The 26,318-nt window shown below is 39.1% G+C and overlaps 1 protein-coding gene across 1 annotated transcript in view; it reads left to right on the top strand.

Annotated features, from left to right (window-relative positions):
• The window catches only part of lrrc4ba (leucine rich repeat containing 4Ba), a 148,187-nt gene that overhangs the window by 80,002 nt on the left and 41,867 nt on the right, over nt 1–26,318 (top strand). Inside the window, exon 2 of the mRNA XM_007235389.4 lies at nt 4,947–5,059. The gene's annotated coding sequence lies outside the window, so the exon portion shown is untranslated. The remainder of the gene's footprint in view (nt 1–4,946; nt 5,060–26,318) is intronic.

Raw genomic sequence — 26,318 nt, 5'->3', positions numbered from 1 at the left:
ATTATTATTATTATTATTATTATTATTATTATTATTATTATTATTGATATATTTTTATACGCATCTGTGTATGAAAGTCTGTCAATCTTTGTAAGTTATTGTTATTTACAGAATCTACAACGGTTTACAGATTTTTTTAAACTGTGATACCATTATAAACTCTACCATTATTTTTTGTTTAAGTAGTTTATTGATTAAATTCACAAAACAGTAGTTAGTTATCGCAAAAATACTTTAAAGCTAAGCTAACTACTTATGCTAAATAGCCTACCAATGTACATAGCTAAGTAGTTAGCTAAGCTAACTGCAGTAGATTTAGCTAACTACAATATAACATATGTCAATAGCTAATAGCTAGCTAATAATAATAATATTACTTGTAACTTTATAACAGATAATGTACTCACTCTCAAAGTAACCTAAACCTGATTAAATATTATGTACAGCTCTGGAAGACACATGATGAGTTTCTTTGATTTTACCAAATTGAAATCCTCTGGAATACAATCAAGAGGAAATTGATGATCACAAGCCATCAAACCAAGCTGAACTGCTTGAATATTTGCACCAGGAGTGGAATAAAGTTATCCTAAAGCAGTGTGTAAGACTGGTGGAGGAGAACATGCCAAGAAGCATGAAAACTGTGAATAAAACCAGGATTATTCCACCAAATATTGATTTCTGAACTTTTAAAACTTTATAAATATGAGGTCTAAAAGCTCTGCATCTTTTTTGTTATTTCAGCCATTTCTCATTTTCTGCAAATAAATGCTGTAAATGACAATATTGTTATTTGGCATTTGGAAGAAATGTTAATTTATAGAATAAAACAACAATGTTCATTTTACTCAAGGATAAGGATTCTGAAGCAGATGATGATATGTTGGTGATGATGATCATGATGATGATGATGATTTTGAAGCAGATGATGATATGTTGGTGATGAAGATGATGATGAGGATTCTGAAGCAGATGATGATGATATGTTGGTGATGATGATGATGATGATAATGATGATGATGAGGATGATGATGATGATTCTGAAGCAGATGATGATATGTTGGTGATGATGATGATGATGATGATGATGAGGATTCTGAAGCAGATGATGATGATATGTTGGTGATGATGATGAGGATTCTGAAGCAGATGATGATGATATGTTGGTGATGAAGATGATGATGATGATGAGGATTCTGAAGCAGATGATGATGATATGTTGGTGATGATGATGATAATGATGATGATGAGGATGATGATTCTGAAGCAGATGATGATATGTTGGTGATGATGATGATGATGATGAGGATTCTGAAGCAGATGATGATGATATGTTGGTGATGATGATGATGATGATGATGATTCTGAAGCAGATGATGATGATATGTTGGTGATGATGATGATGAGGATTCTGAAGCAGATGATGATGATATGTTGGTGATGATGATGATGAGGATTTTGAAGCAGATGATGATATATTGGTTTTGATGATGATTCTGAAGCAGATAATGATGATATATTGGTTTTGATGATGATTCTGAAGCAGATGATGATGATATGTTGGTTTTTGTGATGATTTTGAAGCAGATGATGATATATTGGTTTTGATGATGATTCTGAAGCAGATAATGATGATATGTTGGTTTTTGTGATGATTTTGAAGCAGATGATGATGGTATGTTGGTTTTTGTGATGATTTTGAAGCAGATGATGATATATTGGTTTTGATGATGATTCTGAAGCAGATGATGATGATATGTTGGTTTTGATTATGATTTTGAAGCAGATGATGATATATTGGTTTTGATGATGATTCTGAAGCAGATAATGATGATATGTTGGTTTTTGTGATGATTCTGAAGCAGATAATGATGATATGTTGGTTTTTGTGATGATTTTAAAGCAGATGATGATGGTATGTTGGTTTTGATGATGATGATGGCTGATAACTATCATCCAGTGTTACCTTATTTTTGATCACATGACCATCCTGCTCAAACGTGTTTTCATGCGTAGGACAGTGTGGAGATGCTTCCTGCCTGAGGGTGAGCAGTGGTGAAGTACACTAGCTCTGTTTGTGTGTGTTTGTGTGAGTGTGTGTGTGTGTGTGTGTGTGTGTGTGTGTGTGTGTGTGTGTGGTTGGGGACTTGCTTAAATCACATCCTCTGGGGCAGAAAGTGGAGGAATAGAGGCATCAGTGCTATAGAGGGGTGAAGCTCTGTATTTAGGTCTGAGTGATCGAGAGAACTGGGGAAGGAGAGAAAGAGAGAGAGAGAGAGAGAGAGAGAGAGAGAGAGAGAGATTCAACACGTACTTGCTGGTTTGCAGGAAGGGGAAGGTGTTCGTAGAAGTGAGAGAGTGGGGGGAGGACTGTCAAGGAAGAGTGGAGAGAAGATTGAGATTGAGAAAGACAGACAGACAGCAGGGAGAACGAGTGAGTCAGAAGAAGAGAGAGAGAGACAGAGAAAGAGAGAGAGAGTTAAAGAAAGAGTAAGTAATGTAAAGTGAAATGAGGGAGTCAGTGAAAGAAGCAGTAGAGTGGGGTAGAAAGAGAGTGTGTGAAAGAACGTGAGATTGATAGAGAAGAGGATATAGCTAGTAAGAGGAGAGAGGGAGGGAAAGAGAGATAGAGATAGAGAGAGAGAGAGAGAGAGAGAGGGCGAGAGACACTAGGCCCCACTGTGTGACATCAGGGTTATTAGTGCGATAAATCAGAGGCTGTGCTCCGTGGTTAGAATGATTATGCTGAGTGCCATCATGTGAACATGCTGGCTTTTATTCACTCACCCACTCATTTATTTATCTCCCTCTCTCTCTCTCCATCCATTCTCTTTTTCACTCTGCCTCTGTTTCTCAGCCCCCCTCCCTCTTTATTGCCCATTCTTTCTCGTTCTCTCTTCGTCTCTAGTTTTGCTCTCATCATTTTTTCTCTATTGATATGTTCTCTCTCTCTTGCTCTTATTTTTCTTCTTAACTTTTGCTATCTATCTATCTATCTATCTATCTATCTATCTATCTATCTATCTATCTATCTATCTATCTATCTATCTATCTATCTCTCTGTTGCTCTGTGCTTTCTCCTTTCTCTCTCTTCTATTTGTTTTCTCCCTCCTCTGTTCTTCTTTACTTTCTTCTTTACTCCCTCTCTTCTTGAGTTTTCTGTCTTCACTTTCTGTCTTATTTTACTTCTTCTTATCTATCTATCTATCTATCTATCTATCTATCTATCTATCTATCTATCTATCTATCTATCTATCTATCTATCTATATTGCTCTGTGCTCTCTCCTTGCTCTCTCTTCTATTTGTTTTCTCCCTCCTCTGTTCTTCTTTACTTTCTTCTTTACTCCCTCTCTTCTTGAGTTTTCTGTCTTCACATGCTCTCCTCCTCTCTATTATTTTACTTCTTCTTATCTATCTATCTATCTATCTATCTATCTATCTATCTATCTATCTATCTATCTATCTATCTATCTATATTGCTCTGTGCTCTCGCCTTGCTCTCTCTTCTATTTGTTTTGTCCTGTCCTGTTCTTCTTTACTTTCTCCCTCTCTTCTTGAGTTTTCTGTCTTCACATGCTGTCTCTCCTCCTCTTCAATACCTCACTTCTTCTTATCTATCTATTGAGTTTTCTTTCTTTGTGTACTATCTCTCCTATCTCCCTGTTCTCTCTCTCCTCACTCCTTCTCTCTTCAAGTTATCTCTTTTTCTTGTACTCTATTTCTGTGTTCTCTCTTACCTTTTTATTTCTTTTTCTCTCTCTCTCTTCTTCTTCTTCTTCTCTACTTGTGTTCTTTTCATTTTTGTTTATTGATCTATCTATCTTTCTATCTATTTTTTATTTCTCTTCTTTCTCTTTCTAACCCTATATTGCTCTGTGATCTCTCATTCTCTATGTCTTTCTCTCTCCCACTCTTTTTGCCGTTGTCTTCTCACCTTCTCTCTGTTCTTCTCTACTTCTGCTCTATCTATCTCTTTCTGTGCTCCCTCTTAGTCTCTCTTTCTCACCCTCTATTGTTCTGTGCTCTCTTTTCTTGAGTTTTCTTTCTTTGTGTACTATCTCTCCTTCTCTCTGTTCTCTCTCTCCTCACTCCTTCTTTCTTCAATTTATCTCTTTTTCTTGTGCTCTATTTCTGTGTTCTCTCTTACCTTTTTATTTCTTCTTTCTTCTCCTTTATTCCTCATTCTTTCTCTCTCTTCTTCTTCTTCTTCTCTACTTTTGCTCTTATAATTTTTTGTTTATTGATGTACTCTCTTTTCTATCTCTTCTCTCCCTCCTCTTTTCTTCTCTACTTGTGCTCTGTCCATCTCTTTCTGTGTTTATTCTTTTTCAATCTCTATCATTGTGTACTATCTATCTATCTATCTATCTATCTATCTATCTATCTATCTATCTATCTATCTATCACACTGTCTGTTCGCTCTCCTTCTCTCTGTTATTCTCTACTTGTGTGCTATGTATCACTTTCTGTTTTCTCTCTCTCTCTCTCCTCTTCCTTCTCTCTGTCTTCTCACCTTATATTTCTCTTGCCATTTTCTCTCTTCTCTCTTGATATACTCTCTCTCCCTCTTTGCTCCTTCTTTCTTTCTCTCCTCTTTCTCTCTTACTGTGTTTTCCGTCTTTTTTGTGCTCTCTTTTTCTTAAATTCTATTTCTCACAGCATTTTCTTTTTCTTTCTTCTCTCTTTTGCCACCATCTCTCCACTTTCTCTCTTTCTTTCTTTTCTTTCCTGTCTTCCTCTGCTCACTCTCACTCTCTCTCTGTTTCTCTCTCTTTCTCTCTCTCTCTCTCTGCTCCTCAGGGTGCTACTGGGTGTCTTCTGAGGCTGGGCTTAGTCACGGCCGTTTATTTATTTCATTATCCGCTCTGTTCGTTAATTATTTGATTGACCTTGTCCTCTCTCTCTCTCTTTCTCTCTCTCTTTCTCTCACTCTCTCTCTCTCCAGTGGACTCCAGGCCGAATCCCCAGCCTCGCCTGATGGAGCCAGCCCACTCTCCCAGCCCCTCCGCGAGGATACGGACGCCAGCGAGCCCAGGAACACCGGCCACGAGCAAGATGGTGAGTGTGAGGCGGTTACTATGGCAACCCGGGTCTCCGAGATTGAGCTTCCATCTTCCATTTCACACAGCGTGGGATGAGTGAGGGGAGAGAGGGAGAGAGAGAGCGAGAGAGAACGAGAGAGAAAGAGAGAGAGAGAAAAAGTGAGAGAGAGAGAGAAAGAGTGTGTTTGTAGTTCCTAAATCCTCAATAACAGCCTCAGTCCTGTGAGGTCAGGGTTACGCCAGTCTCTGAGGGACTTCCTGTCCTTTTCAGTACACACTTCCGTGAACTGGGAGCATATCTCTGCTACAGTTGGTGTTTGGGGCTATTTTAGCATTTCACTACTGTTCCAGGAGGACTGGGACTGAGTGTTGTGTAAGTCTTGTGATCTGATTGGACATGAAGGACAATTTCCTCACAAAAGCATATTTCTTGCATATTTACGTTAACCCTTAGAACCCTACGGACGGATTTTACGTTCAAAATTGCACCTTGTGTTCTCAGCTTAATTGCTCAAGAATCCCTTCACATATAAATATAATCCATATATGGTTAGAAAGGGCGGAACTTACTCTTTCTAAAAATTGTAATGACATATCAGTGCAGTAAAGCATCTACAAGAAACCCATTGAAAAATACACCTAAAAAAGTGAGATCTCCTTCCCCAATCAATATTATATACCTTCAGTGCTTCAAACATATTTATATGATGTTTCAAACTAAATAATATAAATAAATGACGGAAAAAGTGTGAAACTACCTGCTGCACTCAAACTAAAGCTAGGTATGGTGTGCGCACTACTCTATATAGTTTTTATTTTACTTGCACATTTTTACTAAGAAGTTATTTATTTAGACTAAAAAGTTTACATTCTTGTATATAGTTTTCTTTGTGTGTCCTAAATAAAAAACTTAAAGGCATAGGCTGATCTGAGTGTCAGGTTTTTAATAATCTACATGTATCCTAGAGGTGTGATTATCAAGAAAAATAAGTCCACCTGATGCTCTCTGTGTATTTTGTCAAAGTAATAATTAATAAGTCATGTAATGAACTATCATCAATATTCTTATGCTTTAAACTCATATACACTCTAGTCAAACAATTTTTGAAAATATATCTTAGGTGTGAATATATTTAAAGTCTATACATTCAAAAATAAGTAAAAAAAAAAAAAAAAACAGGCGCTTGGTACATTTTAAATGATTACATTTTTGAACAGCTGTATGGCTTCTGAAGTAAAAGAGACGAGGGGATGTGTCTGTCTGATATAATTACTGTGTTATAAGACCTCAAAGAGGAACTGACAAAAACGAAGAAAAAACACACCAACAGCAACAACAAACAAGGGTAAATGAACACCTAGTCCTAGTTGAGTCTGAAGTTTCTCAGATTTGTACCTGAATTGGGTCTGGAGTTTATAGAATTGAAGTCATAGTTTAGTCTCGGATCCCTAGGAGTCTGAGTTGTGAGTCTGAGTAGAGTCTGGAGTATTTGGGATTCAAATTTGAGTTGTCTGCAATATTATGTTTCAGGATTATGTAATCAGTTTCAGTTCCAGGACAAGTTTGGGGTCCCTCAGATTCAAGTCTGTTTTGTGTCTGGAGTCTCTCAGATTTTAACTGAATCAAGGAATCATTGGAAAGTTGAGACTAAAGTTTAAGTTGTGACTTAAGTCTCTTGAAATCAGGTCTCAGTTGAGCATTGAGTCTCTTGGAAAATAGTCTGTTGTTAGGGTTGCAACGGTATGAGATTTTCACGTTATGATAACCGTCTCAGAAAATACCGCGGTTATCACGGTATCACAGTTTGTTACATATATTATTAAACTGACCCTTAAAGAAATTACAACGAAGGTTTTTTGTTCAATTAACTATTTATTGTAGAAACCTGGAACACTTATAATTTTAATGTCTCCTAAAAAAAAAAAGCTGTACACCATCAGGTGAAGGAAACCAGTTTTTTCCACTACTCTTAAGGGCATTAAGAGTGTATATAAAAAAAAAATATTTTTTATATATATACACACACACACACACGTCACACATTACATGTCCTCTAAGAAGTAAAGATCCTGTATTTAAAATATTCAGTACAATTATTTAAGTTTAAATGATTTAATATCTGATAAACTGAGCCTGGGTCAGTGTCTGATCAACAACTATTGTAAACGTCCGTTTTACTGCCGAGTTGGTATATAACCAGATACTGCAGAAAGAGGGGATTTATTTCTGACATGATCCTCACAATAGAGATTTCTATTTTAAGGCTTTCACACCGAGTCTGGTTTTAACATGTGAAAAACAGGCACGTCAGAATTAGAAAATGAACGCATGTAAATGAATGGCGTCTTTCACATCCAGTCCAGCGAGCACCTTTACACGGACACGTGAATCCATCGTAGCACGCACTTCACGCCTGTACCTGCGTGCCCAAATTTCGGATAACTCAGCGCTTTTGCGGGCGCTTCCCGCATGGGTTGTGCACGACTACAAAGAAGTTTTATTTAGGTTATTTAGGTAAAATTATAAACTAAACACATACTTTGCGCTGCACAGCGGGGTGGTGTTCTCGGAGATGGGAGAACAGGTTTAACGTATGTCCACCTTTACCTTATTACAAATCGGATAACCATCCTCGGGTGCGTTCGGCGGGTATCCGAAATAGTCCCACACTGCTGATTTTAGTTTAGCCTTTTTTTAGGCGGACGGAGATTTGTTTAGTCTGATGCACTTTCTGCTGTTCTGCTGTAGCTGAAGCGGAGCAGAGTTGCGCATGCGCCGGTGAGTTTCTCCGCTGGCTTGCCTTTTACCGGTAATAAACAAACACACACGGTATGATAACCGTGCATTTTAATACCATGGTATACCGTGAAACCTGTTACCGCTGCAACACTATCTGTTGTAGAGTTGAGCCTGGAATTTCTTTGAATCAAGCCTGATTTGAGTCTGCAGTCTCCTGGAATCAAGTCTGAGTTGAGTGTGTTTAGTCTGGAGTCTCTTGGAATAAAGTCTGAGTTGAGTCTAGAGTCTCTTGGAATAAGGTCTAAGTTGAGTCTAGAGTCTCTTGGAATAAAGTCTAAGTTGAGTCTGGAGTCGCTTAGAATAAATTCTGAGTTGAGTCTGGAGTCGCTTAGAATAAATTCTGAGTTGAGTCTGGAGTCTCTTGGACTAAAGTCTGAGTTAAGTCTGGAGTTTCTTGGAATCAAGTCTGAGTTAAGACTGGAGTCTTTTGGAATAAAGTCTGAGTTGAGTCTGGAGTCTCTTGTAATTAAGTCTCAGTTGAGTCTGGAGTCTTTTCATATAAAGTCTGAGTTGAGCCTGGAATTTCTTTATATCAAGCCTGATTTGTGTCTAGAGTCTCTTGGAATAAAGTCTGAGTTTAGCCTGGAATGTCTTTATATCAAGCCTGATTTGTGTCTAGAGTCTCTGGGAATAAAGTCTGATTTGAGCTTGAGTCTCTTGGAATAAAGTCTGATTTAAGCTAGAGTCTCTGGGAATAAAGTCTGATTTGAGTCTAGAGTCTCTTGGAATAAAGTCTGATTTGAGCTAGAGTCTCTGAGAATAAAGTCTGATTTGAGTCTAGAGTCTCTTGGAATAAAGTCTGATTTGAGTCTAGAGTCTCTTGGAATAAAATCTGATTTGAGCTAGAGTCTCTGGGAATAAAGTCTGAGTTGAGTCTGCAGTCTTTTGGAATAAAGTCTGAGTTGGGCCTGGAATTTCTTTGAATCAAGCCTGATTTGAGTCTAGAGTTTCTTGGAATAAAGTCTGAATTGAGCCTGTTTTTTCTTTGAATCAAGCCTGATTTGAGTCTAGAGTCTCTTGGAATAAAGTCTGAGTGGAGACCGAAATCTCTGTATCAAACCCAAGTTGGGTTTGAATTCAAGTTTGAGTTAAGTCTCATGTCTCAGACTTCAAGATTCAAGTCTGATTTGAGTATGGAATCCCTGGGATTCACTTTTAAATTGTATTTTAAGTCTCTAAAATATGAGCCAGAGATTATTCCTGATCCTTTAGAATGCTCTCCAAGATAAAACTACAGTCTTTAGGATTAAAATACAAGTAGAGTCTCTTGAATTGTAAATGTTGATTGTGAGTCAAAAGTAATTCTCTATTGTACGAGTCTGAGTTAAATAATAATTTAAGTCTTTGGGTGTTAGTCTGCATAGAGTCAGTCCAGAGTCTTTGGGATTGAATCCAAAGTCCCTGGAGTCTGGAAAGTTTATTAACAGAACTATGGGGTTCAAGACATAGTGAAGCAGTGAGTGTTTTATAAATCTACAATCTCTGGTTGTGGGTCTGCATTGAGTCTTGCGTCTCTATGGTTTGAGTGTGGGTTAAGTACCTAGTTTCTGGGTGCAAGTCCAAGTCAAGTTTCAAATCAATGGGGTTCAAGAGCATAGCGTTCCTCTAGTCTCTGGGAATCTGAGTTATATTTATTATATATGAGTCCGCATGAAGTTCCCGCTGGGGTCAAGTATGTGTGATTCGAGTCTCAGGCTGTGTTGAGACTTTTGTCTCTGGATATTACATTACATTACATTACATTACATTACATTTGGCAGACGCTTTTGTCCAAAGCGACTTACAATATTGAAGTGCAAATAATAGAAGAGGTTAAGTACAAAAATAATAGAAGTTAAAAATAAAGCATCTATAGATAGGGCCTTAAGGAGGTCAGAGGGAAATAATGGGATAGAGGAGTAGAGAAGAGGAAGGAGATGAGGTTAGAATTAGTTAGTTTGTTAGAGGTGTTAGGAGAGAAAGTGCTCTTTGAAGAGCTCTGTCTTCAGGAGTTTCTTAAAGATAGCGAGAGATTCTCCTGATCTGGTAGTGGAATGTAGTTTGTTCCACCATTGGGGAACTCTGTATGAGAACAGTCTGGATTGCTTTGTGTGAGTGTTTGGCAAAGCGAGGCGACGTTCATTGGAGGAGCGCAGCGGCCGGGAGGTAGCGTAAGCCTTCAGGAGCGAGTGCAGGTAGGAAGGAGCTGTTCTGTCATCACCTTGTAGGCGATTGTAAGCGCTTTGAATTTGATGCGAGCAGCAACCGGTAGCCAGTGGAGCTCAATGAGCAGCGGAGTGACATGTGCCCGTTTTGGTTGGTTGAAGACCAAACGTGCTGCTGCGTTCTGGATCATCTGGAGTGGTTTTACTACACAGGCCGGGAGGCCAGTTAGTACGGCATTGCAGTAGTCGAGGCGTGAGATTACCACAGCTTGTACCAGGAGTTGGGTGGCCTGTTGCGTCAGAAACGGTCGAATTTTTCCGATGTTGTAAAGCGCAAAGCGGCAGGATCGAGCAACTGAGGCCACATGGTGCGTGAAGAGAAGCTGGTCATCAACCATGACACCCAGGTTCCTAGCAACCTTTGTCGGTGAGAGAGAGAGAGAGTGTTGATGGTTATGGCAAAGTTGTGTTGAATAGAAGGTTTTGCTGGTATGACCAGAAGTTCAGTCTTTGAGAGGTTTAGTTGGAGGTGATGTTCCCTCATCCATGCGGATATGTCTGAGAGACACTGTGATATTCGTGCAGAGATTGAGTGATCATCTGGTGAGAACGACAGGTATAGCTGAGTGTCGTCAGCAAAGCAGCAAACCATGTGAGCGGATAACCCGACCTAGAGAGGTGGTGTATATTGAGAAGAGAAGAGGTCCCAGTACCGAACCCTGGGGAACCCCAGTGGGTAACGAGTGGGCTGGGGACAGCCGTCCTTGCCATGACACCCTGAACGAGCGCCCAGTGAGGTACGATCTGAACCATGACAGCGCATTGTCTGAGATCCCCATGTTCGAGAGTATAGTTAGGAGGAAGTCATGGTTGACTGTGTCGAAAGCAGCTGATGAGCACTGAGGACTGTCCTGCAGCTCTAGCAGTTTTTAACGCTTCTGTCACAGACAACAGAGCCGTCTCAGTAGAGTGCCCTTTCTTGAAACCAGATTGGTTCTGGTCCAGGAGGTCATTTTGGGTGAGGAAGCCAGATATGAAGTCCAAGCTGGGTCAAAAGTCCCTGAGATCGGCATGAGGCAACACTATGGAGCTAAATTAGTGCCAAAACTACGCAAATAAAGAAAACGTATTCTGTAAATATTATACTACAAACACAGCACAATTTACAACTAGAAAAACCCGGCTATCTAACACACAGTGTGTGTTTTACAAACACAAAACCTGGTGGTTGTAAATATATAAATATATGTAACCTTTAAATAAATACTCGTCTGTTTTGTAATACATTGCTCTTAACAAACATACAGAATATGTTCTACAAATGCAAAAAGCAATACATTATGCAAAATTAAAAAGCATGATTTTCAAACATTATCGTGTCATGATTCACGTAAACGAACAGCCCATTTGTAAATCATGTGAGTGATTTCCCGAGCAGCCACATCGTCTAAAGTGCCCCACAGCGCCACCTGCTGTTCTGGGGCAATGCATTTGTACGAGGGCAGGGTGCACTTTTTGCTAAAAGTGTGCCAAAAGTCAAGTGATTTACAAACGGGCTGTGCGTGTTCGTGAATCATGACACGGTAATGTTTAAAAATCATTTTTTATTTGATTTGTTTATTGCTTTTTGCATTTGTAAAACGTGTTATATTTCTTTATTAAGAGCAATGTATTAGAAAAAAGATAAATATTTATTTGAAGGTTACATATATATTTACAACCATCAGGTTTTGTGTTTGCAAAACACACCGTGTGTGTGTGTGTGTGTGTGTGTTAGATAGCCGCGTTTTGTATTTGTAAAACGAGTTGTGTTTGTTTGTTTGTTTGCAAGTAGTATAATATATTCAGAATATGTTTTCTTTATGTGCATAGTTTTGGCTCTAGTTTATGTAGCTGCATACAACATCCATGTTTCGTCTGATAATTAGAAAGTGGCCAGTGAGTGAATGTACAAATACTGTAGATGTTTCTAATAAAGTGCCCATGTTTATTTGTAATAATGACAAAATGAGTGAGATAATAGTGATAGTGAGATAGCAGTGCTTTCATTTCTGTCGTAAAGAGATAGATCTAATTGCTATGCAGGAATGCATTTAGGTAAAGCAAGGATGGGTCAACTAGGGGAGAGAGGGAGAGAGAGAGAGAGAGAGAGAGAGAGAGAGAGAGAGAGAGAGAGAGAGAGAAAGAAAGAGAGAGAGACATGTGAGAGTAGGGCTGTCAGGTGAACAGCGGCCTCTCTGCAACCCTCCTGTTCCACACACACACACATACACCTCCCACCTGCCTCACACACACTCACACACCTCGCTCCCCTGCATAGATATTGATGGCACCGTACAGAGAGGGACACAGCGTCAGTCTCCACGGTGACAGGTATCCATGGAGACGTCCATCAGTCAGCATGTGGCAGTGTTTCCATGGGGACGCATGCGGATCAGCGCGTGCGAGAGTGAGTGTGTGTGTGTGAGTGAGTGTGAGTGTGTTCCGCAGTGCTCTTATCGTGTTTGTCAGAGTGAATGTTTACTGGCCTGTGTATTAACCAGTGTGCCTGTCAGAGCCTGGACAACACACACACACACACACCCGCACAAACACACACACACACACACTATCAGAACAATGAAGCACAAGGTAGGTAGGTGTTTCTAATAAAGTGGCCAGTGAGTGGAAGCTCAATGTACAGTATGTAGGTGTTTCTAATAAAGCGTCCAGTAAGTGGAAGCTCAATGTAAATAGGTGTTTCTAATAAAGTGGCCACTGAGTGCAAGCACAAGGTAAGTAGGTAAGTGTTTCCAATAAATTGGCCAGTGATTGGAAGCCTGAAGTAGGTAGGTGTTTCTAATAAAGTGGCCAGTGAGAAAAAGCACAAGGTAGGTAGGTATTTCTAATAAAGTGGCCAGTGATTGGAAGCACATGTTAGAGAGGTGTTTCTAATAAAGTGGCCACTGAGTGGAAGTTCAATGTAAGTAAGTGTTTCTAATAAAGTGTCAAGTGAATTGAAGCACAAGGTAGGTAGGTGTTTCTAATAAAGTGGCCATTGAGTGGAAGTACAATGTAGGTAGGTGTTTCTAATAAAGTGGCCAGTGAGTGGAAGAACAAGGTATGTAGGTGTTTCTAATAAAGTGGCCAGTGAGTGGACGCTCAATGTAAGTAGGTGTTTCTAATAAAGTGGCCAGTGAGTGGAAGCTCAATATAAGTAGATGTTTCTAATAAAGTGGCCAGTGAGTGTAAGCACAAGGTAAATAGGTAAGTGTTTCTAATAAATTGGCCAGTGAGGGGAAGGACAAGATAGGTAGCTGTTTCTAAAAAAAGTGACCAGTGAGTGGAAGCTTAATGTAGGGAGGTGTTTCTAATAAAGTGGCCAGTGAGTGGAAGCTCAATATACAGTAAGTAGGTGTTTCTAATAAAGTGGCCAGTGAGGAAGCACAAAGAATGGAGGTGTTTCTAATAAAGTGGCCAGTGAGTGAAAGCTCAATTGTAAAAGATGTTTCTAATAAAGTGGCCAGTAGTTGTAAGCACAAGGTAGGTAGGTAAGTGTTTCTAATAAATTGGCCAGTGAGGGGAAGGACAAGATAGGTAGCTGTTTCTAATAAAGTGGCCAGTGAGTGGAAGCTCAGTGTAAGTAGATGTTTCTAATAAAGTGACCAGTGAGCGTAAGCACAAGGTAAGTAGGTAAGTGTTTCTAATAAAGTGGCCAGTGAGTGTAAGCTCAGTGTTAGTAGGTGTTTCTGATAAAGTGGCCAGTTAGTGGAAGCTCAATGTCAGTAGATGTTTCTAATAAAGTGGCGAGTGAGTAAAAGTAGAAGGTAGGGAGGTGTTTCTAATAAAGTGGCCAGTGAGTGGAAGAACAAGGTTCATTACACACATTGTGTATGCTCACATGACAACATTCAAAACACAGCAAAAAAGACTAATGCAGAAAATGTTGACATCACAAAAATAATAAAAAAGAACAAAAAAGAACATATAAACACACATGTACACACACACACACACACACACACACACACAGACACATGTTCACTATGCAGCCACACACAGTACAGTGATCACAGCAGTGTAGCAGAGCTAGCCTGAGTCTACTAGCCTGCAGTGCAAAGCGTAATAGAAACACAGGAACTGGAGAAAAAAAGAGAGCGAGAGAGAGGGGAGGGAGGGTAAAAGAAAGAGAGAGAGAGAGAGAGAGAGAGAGAGAAGTGCTGAGGTAAGTTCTCTCAAAAATAGCTGGAAGCGTGGTAGCTCAGAGGTTTTGGCAGTCACTATCGGGCCTCTGTGCTGCTGTGATAGTTTAGATGCTTCAGTAGAAAACCCACGAATGTCCTGATTAAACTGGGAGTTCAGCAAAAAATCTTATTTACACCATTTACTCCTCCTTACGCTAAATGTAGCTCATCAGTCAGGGTGTCTGTTCCGAGCATGCTGACTGAAGCGTACTTCTTTAACTTTAGACTGGAGCTACGAGGCTAATGTAGCACGTAACACGTAGTGATTGTTGGAGCCTTTTGGATGCTTTATTTCCTGTAAGCAGAACAGCATGTTCACAAGCAAACTCTGTATATAGTAGATCAAGTATAGAAGTGTTTATTAAAGAAATCAAAGGTGTCCTTCTGCTAAAATCCACTTTTTCTTGTTCTTTGTGAAATACAATAGGTTGTGCTTCATATAAAACTGTTCCTCAACCTCCATTGTCTGTAGTAGCTAGTAAAAGAAAATATTTAGAAAAACAAGTCGATCAGGAAAAGCACCATGTCTACGTCAACCCCTGAATTAGTATTCATGGCCTCACCCACCTTGGCCTTGCTCACTGAAGGCAGGCAGCTTCACATCTTGTCAGACAAGAGCTAACAATACCGCTAGGAAGCGCATGTCAAGTTCGTTCCTGTGTTATTTGTGCAAATAACACATCAGTGTTTTATGCATTGCCCAGTAATTCAGAGCTAAGGAACAAATGGTTAGAATTTGTCTATGGAACACCACCAGCAAAGTACATTTGAGATGGGTAGGTTTATTATTTTTTTAGAACAGATCTGTTTACAGTAGTTAAATGTAGAAAGAAAAAGATTTTTACTTTCTAGACCTGGACTAGCCACCTCCATGTGTTTGCATAGGTTTACATAGGATCTCCGGTGGATTATGCGTTCTACAGAGTATCTAAGACTAGGTCAGTGGCTGAACTGCACTTAGCTGTTTAAAAGACATAGACAGTTTCTAACTGTTGTCCATCTCGCTGCATTGCAGTGCTGTTAGCCAATCAGAGGTGATATGTTTGCATGCATGAATATTAATGAGCAAGAGCCAAAACCTGTCTTTCTTCAGAGACCACTAATCAAGTGATGTAAAGCTGGGCTAAATAGAAACCTGAGCACTTAAAGAAAAAAAAAAAAAACCCTGTCTCATTTATACTAGAGACCACAACTAGACATTTTAAAATTAATGAAAAAAATGGAATGAGACCTTTAATATGTGATGGTTTCCTTAACATCCTGATCATGTATTGAGTTACTACAGAAAATCTAATCCTTAATGATCCTGTAAGTAATTAATTGCACTGTGTTATCTCATAATTTACTATTGTTGCCATCAACATGTTTCTGTGCATTCTACGGCCAAGCTGAACAAAGTTAAGTAATTGCAAGTACATATATCATTACTAGACATGCTGAATGTTTTATTGTTGAATTGTGTTTGTTGTGTAAATCATTTCTGAAAATTGTAAATACTTTCTTGGCAAAATAAAAATGTAGCACTGTATGCGTAAAAGTATTTTTTTTCCCCATTTTCTCAAATTTTAGCTTGGCCAACAGTCCCACACATTCTGTACCCCTATCACTAGTGATGCCACAACACCAGGAGGGTGAAGACCCTCCTCCGATACATGTGATGTCAGCCACCGCCTCTAATGTAGCATTACCGAGTAGCATAACAGCGCTCTTGGAGGAAAGCACAGAAACTTGGTTCTGATACAACAGCTCACAGACGCCTTGTGCTGATCAACATCACCCTTTGGAGTGATGAGGGGAAAGTGCACCGCCTACTCACCCAGAGAGAACAAGACTAGTTGTGCTCTCTCTGGGCTTCAGCAGTTAATGGAAGCTGCATGACTGGGATTCGAACCAGCGATCTCCTGATCATAGTGGCAGTGCTTTAGACCGCTGTACCACTCGGCACCACTATGTAGAGTTAAGAGTCTAATGTGCAGTCAGTATGAAAGCACAAAAAATTTACCGATTTTACAGAAATCCCTGCTGTGCTCATTTTAAGATACCAAAATAAGGACCTGGCTTTTTGTACAGCAGTTAGCGCAATGCTAACTGCAGGCCTGAATTATGAAAATCTAAATCTCTAATAGAAATTTCTAATATTAGATTGCTTATGTGGCTTTTGACGCAAGCCTGGAATAAAGTACAGACCAAAACAGGGGTTTAGTTTTGTTGTTTTTGCTCAAAACTAAAACTAAACTTTGGGCTGATTAGTGTACATTTTTCACAGAATCGTTCCCTTAATCAGTCACGCTCGTTCCCACCCCTCCAGCCAGCAGGAACGGAGTGTATCAACATGCTTAGTACTCCAAAGTGCTGATTAATTTTTTGCCAGAAGCGTGTGTATATATATATATATATGTGTGTGTGTGTTTGCGTGCAGTAGTGTATGAGAGTCTCTCATGACCCTGGGGTGTTTTTTCCTGTTCCACTAAAGCTCCTGTTCTGCACCTAAAGGCAAAAGTAGCACGCCATCCTGAAGGTGGTGAATGTGTTGTGTACTGTAGAGACTAAAAAATGAACCTGCCATTAGAGAGGGGATACTTGTAGTTAAAGCAACATCTTGTGGCTTTTTTACCATGAAAAAAAGCTTCAAAATCATTTGAAAATGGCACTATGCAACTTTATAAAGCGTAAAAACACTTTCAAGAACTTTATAAATGCTGCATTAAATATGTTGCCAAATATTTGTAATATTACTGTAATATTACTCTACCACATCAGTCCACATGCTTCTTTCACCTGTCCAGAAATGCATGTGTTAAGCATGTCCTTTACTGTGGGATCAAAGTAGGAATTACATTTCCAGACTGTAGGGGGAGCCCAGAAGTATATTACATTGCTGTTTAGAGAGAGGCATGGATTTTTTGTTTCTGGGTTTTTTCAACACTGGTCAAGTGTAATACATTTGTATTACTACAAATTAAGTTTTGAGCACCTCTTTGTGGAGAGATGTAAACAAGCATTTCTGGACAAGCTGAGAAAACTAAACTTTGTGTTTCTACACAAAGTCGTTTTTGCAAATAAACATTTTTTCTCATATGAGGACAGTAGTTTATTTTAACATTAAAAATTATTCTTGCCATTTGGAATCAGAAGGACACAATTAGTCAAAAAATAGCATTTTAGCTTTCTATAGTAAGTAAATAAACTAGTTTTAAACAAACAAAATTGATGATCATTTTTATGTGTCCCCTGTTTCTGTCTGGACTGGCTGTAGAAACTTTTGACTGGGATTCCAGCTGTCTTGTTTTCAATCAATTGAGTGTAATGTTGTCATGTGACCACTAGATGCTATGAATAGGGTCTTAAGAGAATAGTGCTACAGTAACGTTCCAGTCCAGAGTAAGAATGACTGATGCCATTCTCCTTCACTACAATCATGATTCTGAAGCTTCTGTTTTGAAAAAAAGATTTTGCCTATCCACACAATTCTGACAGCACTGCGAGAATGTAATTTAGCATTTAATTAAAGTCACATTTCTCCAGACTGTTACTAATATAAAACCAATGTAGCTTAAAACATCTGAAGGAGAATGCTAACTGCTACATCTAGGTCTGTTCTATGTTCTAGGTTGGGTCTGTTAGCAAACACCTTACCTGGCTCTTATTGTCAGTGGTGAGGGATAGGAGCCAACATTTAGACAGTTGCCCCATCTAAAACCAACCCTTAGAAAGTTATTCCACTGAGGAGCCAACACTTAAAAATGGCCTCACTCTGAAACCAACCCTTAGAAAGTTGTTCCACTCAGGAGCCAACGCTTAGAAAGTTGGGTAACTCAGAAACCAACATTAATACTGTTGCCCAACTTTGAAACCAACCCTTAGACAGTCGCCCCACTATAAAACCAATCTTTAGACAGTTGCTTCACACAGAACCCAACACTTAAATAGTTGCTCCACTCAGGAGCCAACATTTAGACAGCTGTCCCACTCTGAAACCAACCCTTAGAAAGTTGTTTCACTCAGGAGCCAATGCTTAGAAAGTTGCTTAGCTTTGAAAACAACATTAATACTGTTGACCAGCTCTGAAATCAACCCTTAGACAGTTGCCCTACTCTGAAACTAACTCTTAGAAATTAGCTTAATTCAGCAACCTACATTTGGACAGTTGCCCAACCCTTGTTCTTTCCAGGGCCCACTGCTTAAATAGTTGCCAGACTATGAAACCAAAACTTAGAAAGTTTTTCCACTCTGGAGCCAACATTTAGACATTTGCCCCACTATGAGACCAACCCTTAGAAAGTTGTTCTTCTCAGGGGCCACTGCTTAAATAGTTGCCCGACTCTGAAACCAACACTTAGAAAGTTGCTTCACTCAGGGGCTAGCACTTAGACGGTTGCCCCACTGTCAAACCAACCTTTAGATACTTAAATAGTCACTCTGAAACTAACACTTCACTATTACTTCACTATGGATCCAACATTTAGACAGTTGCCCCACTTTGGAGTCATCATTTAGACATGTGCCCCACTCTGAAACCAACCAACAAACAAAGTTGTTCCATTCAGGAGCCAAAGCTTAGAAAGCTGCTTAACTCAGAAACCAACATTAATACTGTTGCCCCACTCTGAAGCCAACATTTAGACTTTTGCCCCACTGTAAAACCAAACCTTAGAAAGATGCACCACCCAGGAACCAACACTTAGACAGTTGCCCTGCTCCGAAACCAACACTTAGAAAGCTATTTCACTCTGAAACGAACACTTAGAAAGCTATTCCACTCAGGAGCCAATGCTAAGGAAGTTGCTTAGCTCAGAAACCAACATTAATACTGTTGACCAACTCTGAAATTAACCCTTAAGCAATTGCTCCACTCAAGAGCCAACATTTTAAGAGTTGCTCAATTTAAGAGCCAACATTTAGAGAGTTGCCACACTCTGAAACCAACCCTTAGAAAGTTATTCCACTCGCTTGGAACAGGGGTGTCCAAACTTTTTTCGTTGGGGGCCAGAAGGAGAAATATATTTGAAGTCACGGGCCACAGACTCTGTAATAAAACAAATAATGAAATATACCGCTTTAAATAATACTTTTTTCCTGATTATTTCATTTACACACCATTTTACTTGACTTACTATCTTTATCTTTGACAGTGTTGTGTAAACTAAGAGTTTTTAAATTTATGTTTAATTTCATGATGTCTCTTAATATTAAACGCCTTAATTACGGCAACTTTTAGACTCTTTGGACCGTTTTTCTGCGCTAGAAATGCGAACCCCCTCCGCTTTTAGACTCTTTGGTCAGTTTTTCTGCGCTAGAAATGCGCACTCTTTCCGCTTTTAGACTCTTTTACCCCGTTTTTCTGCGCTAGAAATGCGCACCCTCTCCGCTTTTAGACTCTTTGGCCCATTTTTCTGCGCTAGAAATGCGCACCCTCTCCGCTTTTAGACTCTTTGGACCGTTTCTGTCACCTAGCGTTCAAACTTTGAATCTCACATTATAAAAACCTGCTTAACAGCAGGCCAACTTTCATTCTATTTCTAAAATACCTCACGGGCCGCTCCAAAAAAGGAAACGGGCCGTAATTTGGACACCCCTGGCTTAGAAAGATGCTTAACTCTGAAACCAACCCTTAGACAGTTGCTCTACTCAGGAGCCAACATTTAGAGAGTTGCCCCACTGTTGCCCCACTCTGAAACCAACCCTTAGAAGGTTATTTCACTCGCTTAGAAATTTGCTTAATTCAGGAACCGACATTTAGACAATTGCCCTATTCTGAAGCCAACTCTTAGACAGTTGTTCTACTCAGGGGCTAATGCTTTGTTGCCCCACTCTGAAACCCACCATTTAGACAGTTGTCCCACTCTAAGACCAAACTTTAGAAAGATGCACCACCCAGGAACCAGCACTTAAAAAGTTGCTCCCCTCTGAAAGCAATACTTAGGCAGCTCACAGGAGTCTCACAGGAACCAACATTTACAGTAGATAGTTCCTCCACTCTGGGTCCAACATCAGTTTATTCTTTTTCTTTTTGTTACCTGTGCATATGCTGTTATTAATATGCACTTTAGTTTCTTCTTGCCTCTGCCTTAACCCACCCTTTATGTAAAGTGGCCTGCTGTTTTTCAGCTTAGCTCTGCATGAACACCCACTGCTTTATTGCAGATTTGGATTTCAGATGAAGCACATTTTTGAGGTTTTTAACAGAAGATATAAAAATAATTTGGGGTTTTGCCTGAAGATGAAGCAGCAGCAGATTTTTTTTCTTTCCTTTTTTTTTAAGTCTCTGAAAGTAGGAGACGAGATGGCTGGAGGTGTTTCTTGGAGTTTTCAGTTTAATTTATTTTTTGTGTCTTTATAAAGAAATACTTCAGCTAAAAACTGATAGAGACGAAGACACTGGCTTTGGCTAATACACACACTTAACATTAACATTACAAGCAGTACACACACACACACACACTCACAGACACACAGAGACATTTGTACCCACATAGGCAGACACACACACACACACACACACACAGGGGCAGGTGCTGTGGGCCTGGAGCAGTTAGTAGAGTGAAAGTCTGATGTGCTGGCTTCAGCAGTGTCTGCTGTTCAAAGTAGGGAGGAGGCGTAGTCTGCAGCTTTGAGAGAAAAAGAGAGTGTGTGTGTGTGTGTGTATGTGAATAGAACAGACCTTCCATCTGTATCCCAATGAAGAGGAAAGAGGAAAAGTGGGGGAGTGTGTGTGAACATGGAAAAGAAAGAGAGAGAGAGAGAGAGAGAGAGAGAGAGAGAGAAAATATACAGCTCTAAAATAAAAATAAAAATAATATTCAGTTTCTCTGATTTTGCTATTTATAGTTATATATTTAAGTAAAATTAACATTATTGTTTGATTCTATAAACTACAAACAACATTTCTCTCAAATTCCAAGTAGAAATAATATCATTTAGAGCATTTATTTACAAACAATGAGAAATGGCTAAAATAACAAAAAAGATGCAGAGCTTTCAGACCTCTAATAATGCAAAAAAAACAAGTTTATATTCATAAAGTTTTAAGAGTTCAGAAATCAAATCAAATCATTTGGTGGAATAATCCTGGTTTTTAATCACAGTTTTCATGCATTTCGGCATGTTCTCCTCCACCAGTCTTACACCCTGCTTTTGGATAACTTTATTACACTCCTGGTGCAAAGATTCAAGCAGTTCAGTTTGGTTTGATGGCTTGTGATCATCCCTCTTCCTCTTGATTATAATTCAAATTTTCAATTTGGTGAAATCAAAGAAACTCCTCATATTATTGCACTAGCCGTGAACATTTATTTCACTTGTTTGGTCTTTTTCTAATGGTACATGCTGTGCTTTGGCTTCAGCTGTGGTACAGTAGGTCCTGTGATGATATTGTAGGAATGTTCTGAGGAACTTCTGTATGCATCTTGTGGTCTGCTCTTGGGCTGAAGTTTCTAGGACAGCCTGTTCTGCCCATGTTGGCAGTTGTTTTGAATGTTCTCCACTTGTAAAAGATTTAGCAGACCATTTCTAATACTTCTTAAACCTTTTTCTTGAATCTACAACCTTTTTCCTGAAGGCATCAGAGATAGGGTTGGCAACCGTCCCGTGAAATACGGAATCGTCCCGTATTTGGGCAGTAAAATACGCGTTCCGTATTGAATTGATCTGGGACGCGCTTTGTCCCGTATTTTTGAGGTTAGTAATTAATGCGGGTGATTTGTTTCAGATAGAGACGCCTCTGCTGGAGAACATCCACCCCTTCTAAACAGAGGCTGTGACTCTCACTGGTCAAGATACGGAGACTCACAGCCAATCAGAAGCGCAGCCTTTGTTCAGGAGTGGCTGTTGTCCAGCGGAGGGAGGCAGCACGGAGCTGTAACTGCGTTCTAAATCACTCCCTCCTATCAGAGAAACAGTGCACTATTTACCACTGGTTACACACAATATAGTGCACTATTCCTGAGATAGGGCATGATTTAGAACGCAGAGCTAGAACCCGTGCTAACGTACGGAGTTAAACAGCACGCGGCGGGAGAGAAACGAGAGGCTGAGGAGGAGAATACAGGGCGAGGGAGCAGTGTCCAGGTTCCCCGTGCGATATTCGTCTCCAGAAGCTGATATGGTATAAAAATCACATCATTATCAAAGCTCATTTGAAAGCATATATTATGTTAAATATATATTTTTATGCCAAAAATATTTCTGTTATGAATAGCATATTTCTGAACGAAACATACAGTACTGTGCAAAAGATGTAGGCACCTGTGGTAATTTTCGTAAAGAAAAAGCTTCTTTTAATAGCTCAGTAAAACACTAAAAATACAATACATACAAACAGCAAATTTACAAAAAGCAGAGCTTTTACAGCCCTGTTTTCCTTAAAACATCTCCTAATCTCTCCCCATATGAGTTTAATAGAGTTATTTCTCATCATATAAATTGGTAAATGTGATTTTGCTATTGAGTGATTTTGCTATTTACAGGTATATTTTTAATTAAAATCAACATTGTTGTTTTATTCTATGAAATACAGACAACATTTCTCCCAAATACCAAATAAAAATATTGTCATTAAGAGCATTTATTTGCAGAAAGTAAGAAATGGCTGAAATAATAAAAAAGATGCAAAAAAATATATATATATATTCATAAAGTTTTAAGAGTTCAGAAATCAATATTTGGTGGAATAACCCTAATATTTAATCACAGTTGTCATGCATCTCAGCATGTTCTCCTCCACCAGTCTTACACACTGCTTTTGGATAACTTTATGCCTGCACTCCTGGTGCAAAAATGTCAAGCAGTTCAGTTTGGTTTGATGGCTTGTGATCATCCATCTTCATCTTGATTATATTCCAGAGTTTTTCAATTTGGTAATTGTCTTTGTAAAAATATTCAATCCTAAATCTATTTAAAGCACTTGTGTTGCTCCATTATTCATGATAATTTCAAATAAAGAACAAACGCCAGATTCACTTCATGATGCAAAGTTAAGAAATTGCAAAAATGGGAAAATACTGGGTTTTTGCATGACTGCAACAATATAAGTAATTCATAAAAAACATCAGGAGCCCCATTTCAGTGATTTATAGTAAAGCCATCAACCGTGCACCATGCAGCTTGATTTACGGCATGTCAGTGTTTTATAATGTGGGAATAATACTCCTTGTGCGGCTCGAAACACAGAAAAGGCATGTAGTAATTTTCTTAATTAAATACGGGTATGTTTTAGGTGTAACATGCAATAAACCAATCAGCGTGTCACTTGCCATTCCCTTTAGGAGCCAGGTGCACTCTGACTTTGGCGGATTGGTATCTTAAGGGCGCAGCGCTTCTGCGCATCTCAGCAGAGGAAACTTACCTGCTCGTTCATGCTGTGAACAGGAAATTTTTATGGGAACAGCAGTGTTATTTTATTTTGTATTCTGTTTATTGTTGATGTAAAATTTGAGTTTGTGCACTTCTGCATGTCCTTGTGTGTGAGTGAAACGAGCGGGCGCAACTGCATTGCCAAGCTAGCAATAAACGTCTGATGGTTGACTGTTGTCAAGGTAGTTTTCAGTCAGTGGAGCACCTGTGTTTTCTGTTACAAATTTAGCTTAACACACCTTACTTCTAGAATATTATACAAATTAGCGTATGTAAATACAGCTCTGGAAAAAAATAAAAGACCACTTTAGTTTCTGAATAAGTTTCTCAAATTTTCCTATTTATAGGATTTGTTTTTTTTCAAGTAAAATGAAAATTGTTGTTTTATTCTATAAACTACAGACAACATTTCTCCCAAATTCCAAATAAAAATATTGTCATTTAGAGCATTTATTTGCAGAAAATGAGAAATGTCTGAAATAACAAAAAAAGATGCAGAGCTTTCAGACCTCAAATAATGCAAAGAAAACAAGTTTATATTCATAAAGATTTTAAGAGTTCAGAAATCAATATTAGTTTGAATAACCCTGGTTTTTAATCACAGTTTTCATGCATCTTGGCATGTTCTCCTCCACCAGGCTTACACACTGCTTTTGGATTACTTTATGACACTTCTGGTGCAAAAATTCAAGCAGTTCAGCTTATTTTGATGGCTTGTGATCATCCATCTTCCTCTTGACTATATTCCAGAGGTTTTTAATGTGGTAAAATAAAAAAAAAACATCATCATTAAGTGGTCTTTAGTTTTTTTCCAGAGCTGTATATGCTATTTAAACGATGCAACATATAGGGTTTTATGGTTATACTATGTATGTATATTCATATACATAAGCTCACACCCTGACACAGTATAAAACCCCAGCCTATGTGAGTGTGTGAGAATGTGTGTGTGAAAGTGTGTGAGGGCGTGTGTGAGTGCATGTAACAGTGTCGTTGAACTGTAACGGCTGGTATAGGATCTTCTCACCCCCGGCTCAACTCTAAAACTTTATGAGACGAGTGAACAGAAGAAGTTTTTTTTTTTTTTTTTACCACTGTCGCCCCATTATACCCAATCATAGCCATCAGCCCTGCACTCCCTCACAGCCCACTCAATTACCACCACACACACTTCATGTCCTTGGCAGACGGCAGTGTATCTGCAGTGTGTAAAAATTAAGTGCAGAGTGAAAATGGGGGGTGATATTGGGAGGAGATCAATAAAAGCTGTAATATTCGTGTCTTTAACTGTGACAGAGTGTGGCTGGAGAGGTCTCACAAGCAGACACACACACACACACACACACACACACACATGCAGGTTTGTTTTCATATACCGCCAAGGTACAGGCTTGTGCATGACCCGATATATGAATATATTGCCATTTTAACATATCATCACTGTGCAAAACATGAGAAAAACATCTACTTTATCAAAACTATTTACTTCACAGGATATAGATAAAACAGTCTTAATTTTATGTTTAAGTCAATGTAAAAAACTTCTTAACTTTTTACACAAATTAGAATAGGTCTGTGGGCCATAAAAAACTGGACACACCATGTATATGCTTAGCGTTTACCGCACATTAATGTTAGCCTGTGCTAATTCGCCAATCACAAACTTGCTAGTTCATACTTAACTGTGATATAGAAGCACAGAACTATTTGAAATTCATTAAAATGACTTACATCTCCCTCATCTGCTGACTTGTCATGGAAAGAAGGTACAGATCCCTCCCTCAGAAGAAGTCTGCAGGCTAATCCTGCTGTGTACTGTCCAAGGATCTCACCAGGAAGGTTTTATTAAGGTTTTCCTATTGTGATTCCACAGTAAGGAAACCATCCATACAGCTCATAGAAATATTTAATTCACAGAAAACAGATAGATGGATTATTTTTTGCACTTGGAGTGTTTATTGGGGCTGTCAAGACCCAAATAAAAATAAAATAAAAAATACAAAACAGTGAGTTTTGCTAAATATGTCCCCTTTAAGAAATTGTAACAAAGTGTGTTCAAACTATGTAGAAAACTAAAAATCAACAGAAATGGAGATGTCTAGTAGGCAACAATCACTCACTAAGAGGTACACTACCCAGAAGCAGCCTCTGAGAACCTTTTTATAGGGCAGTGGATAAAGCACTTTTAGACTCTTTTGTAAAAAGACCCTGCATAAGGCGTGCTGTGGTGCTTTTTGCTATCTTACACCCTGTCCACAGTCTATTTTCACGCCTTGCAGCCCTGCTGTTATAATAGTGTTTAGGAATATATTTAGGAATATATTTACGCCCAATGTTGTCTGGATGTGAGGTGTGTTCAGGTAAATATCTGGTGTGTTTCTATCTTGGCGGCAGGAAATACATGTGCGCCACTGACTGATTAAAACCCTGACAACAGTCAGCAACCAAAACATATCGTTCGCATGCATCATTTTATCTCTCCGCCACCATATGTTTTCTTTACCCTCTACCCTCTACCCTCTACACTTAGTACTATAGTCAGTGTGTTGCTCATCATAGAAGCTTTTGTGCTCTTCTCTGAACATGATGAGCTGTTCAGCCGCCAGCTTGATGCTCAATTGTATGGTCTCAAAGACAAAAGACAAAAGAACTCTGATTGGTCAGCCTTTTAGCATTTTTAATATTGTGTAGGCCCCACAGGACTCATCAATACATCTAGTTAGCTGCAGATCCTTTAGGCCAGGTTCACACTACACA

The sequence above is a fragment of the Astyanax mexicanus genome, chromosome 19 (genome assembly GCF_023375975.1).
Source record: "Astyanax mexicanus isolate ESR-SI-001 chromosome 19, AstMex3_surface, whole genome shotgun sequence".
NCBI lineage: Eukaryota > Metazoa > Chordata > Actinopteri > Characiformes > Acestrorhamphidae > Astyanax > Astyanax mexicanus.
This window is presented reverse-complemented; position numbering and strand designations above follow the sequence as displayed.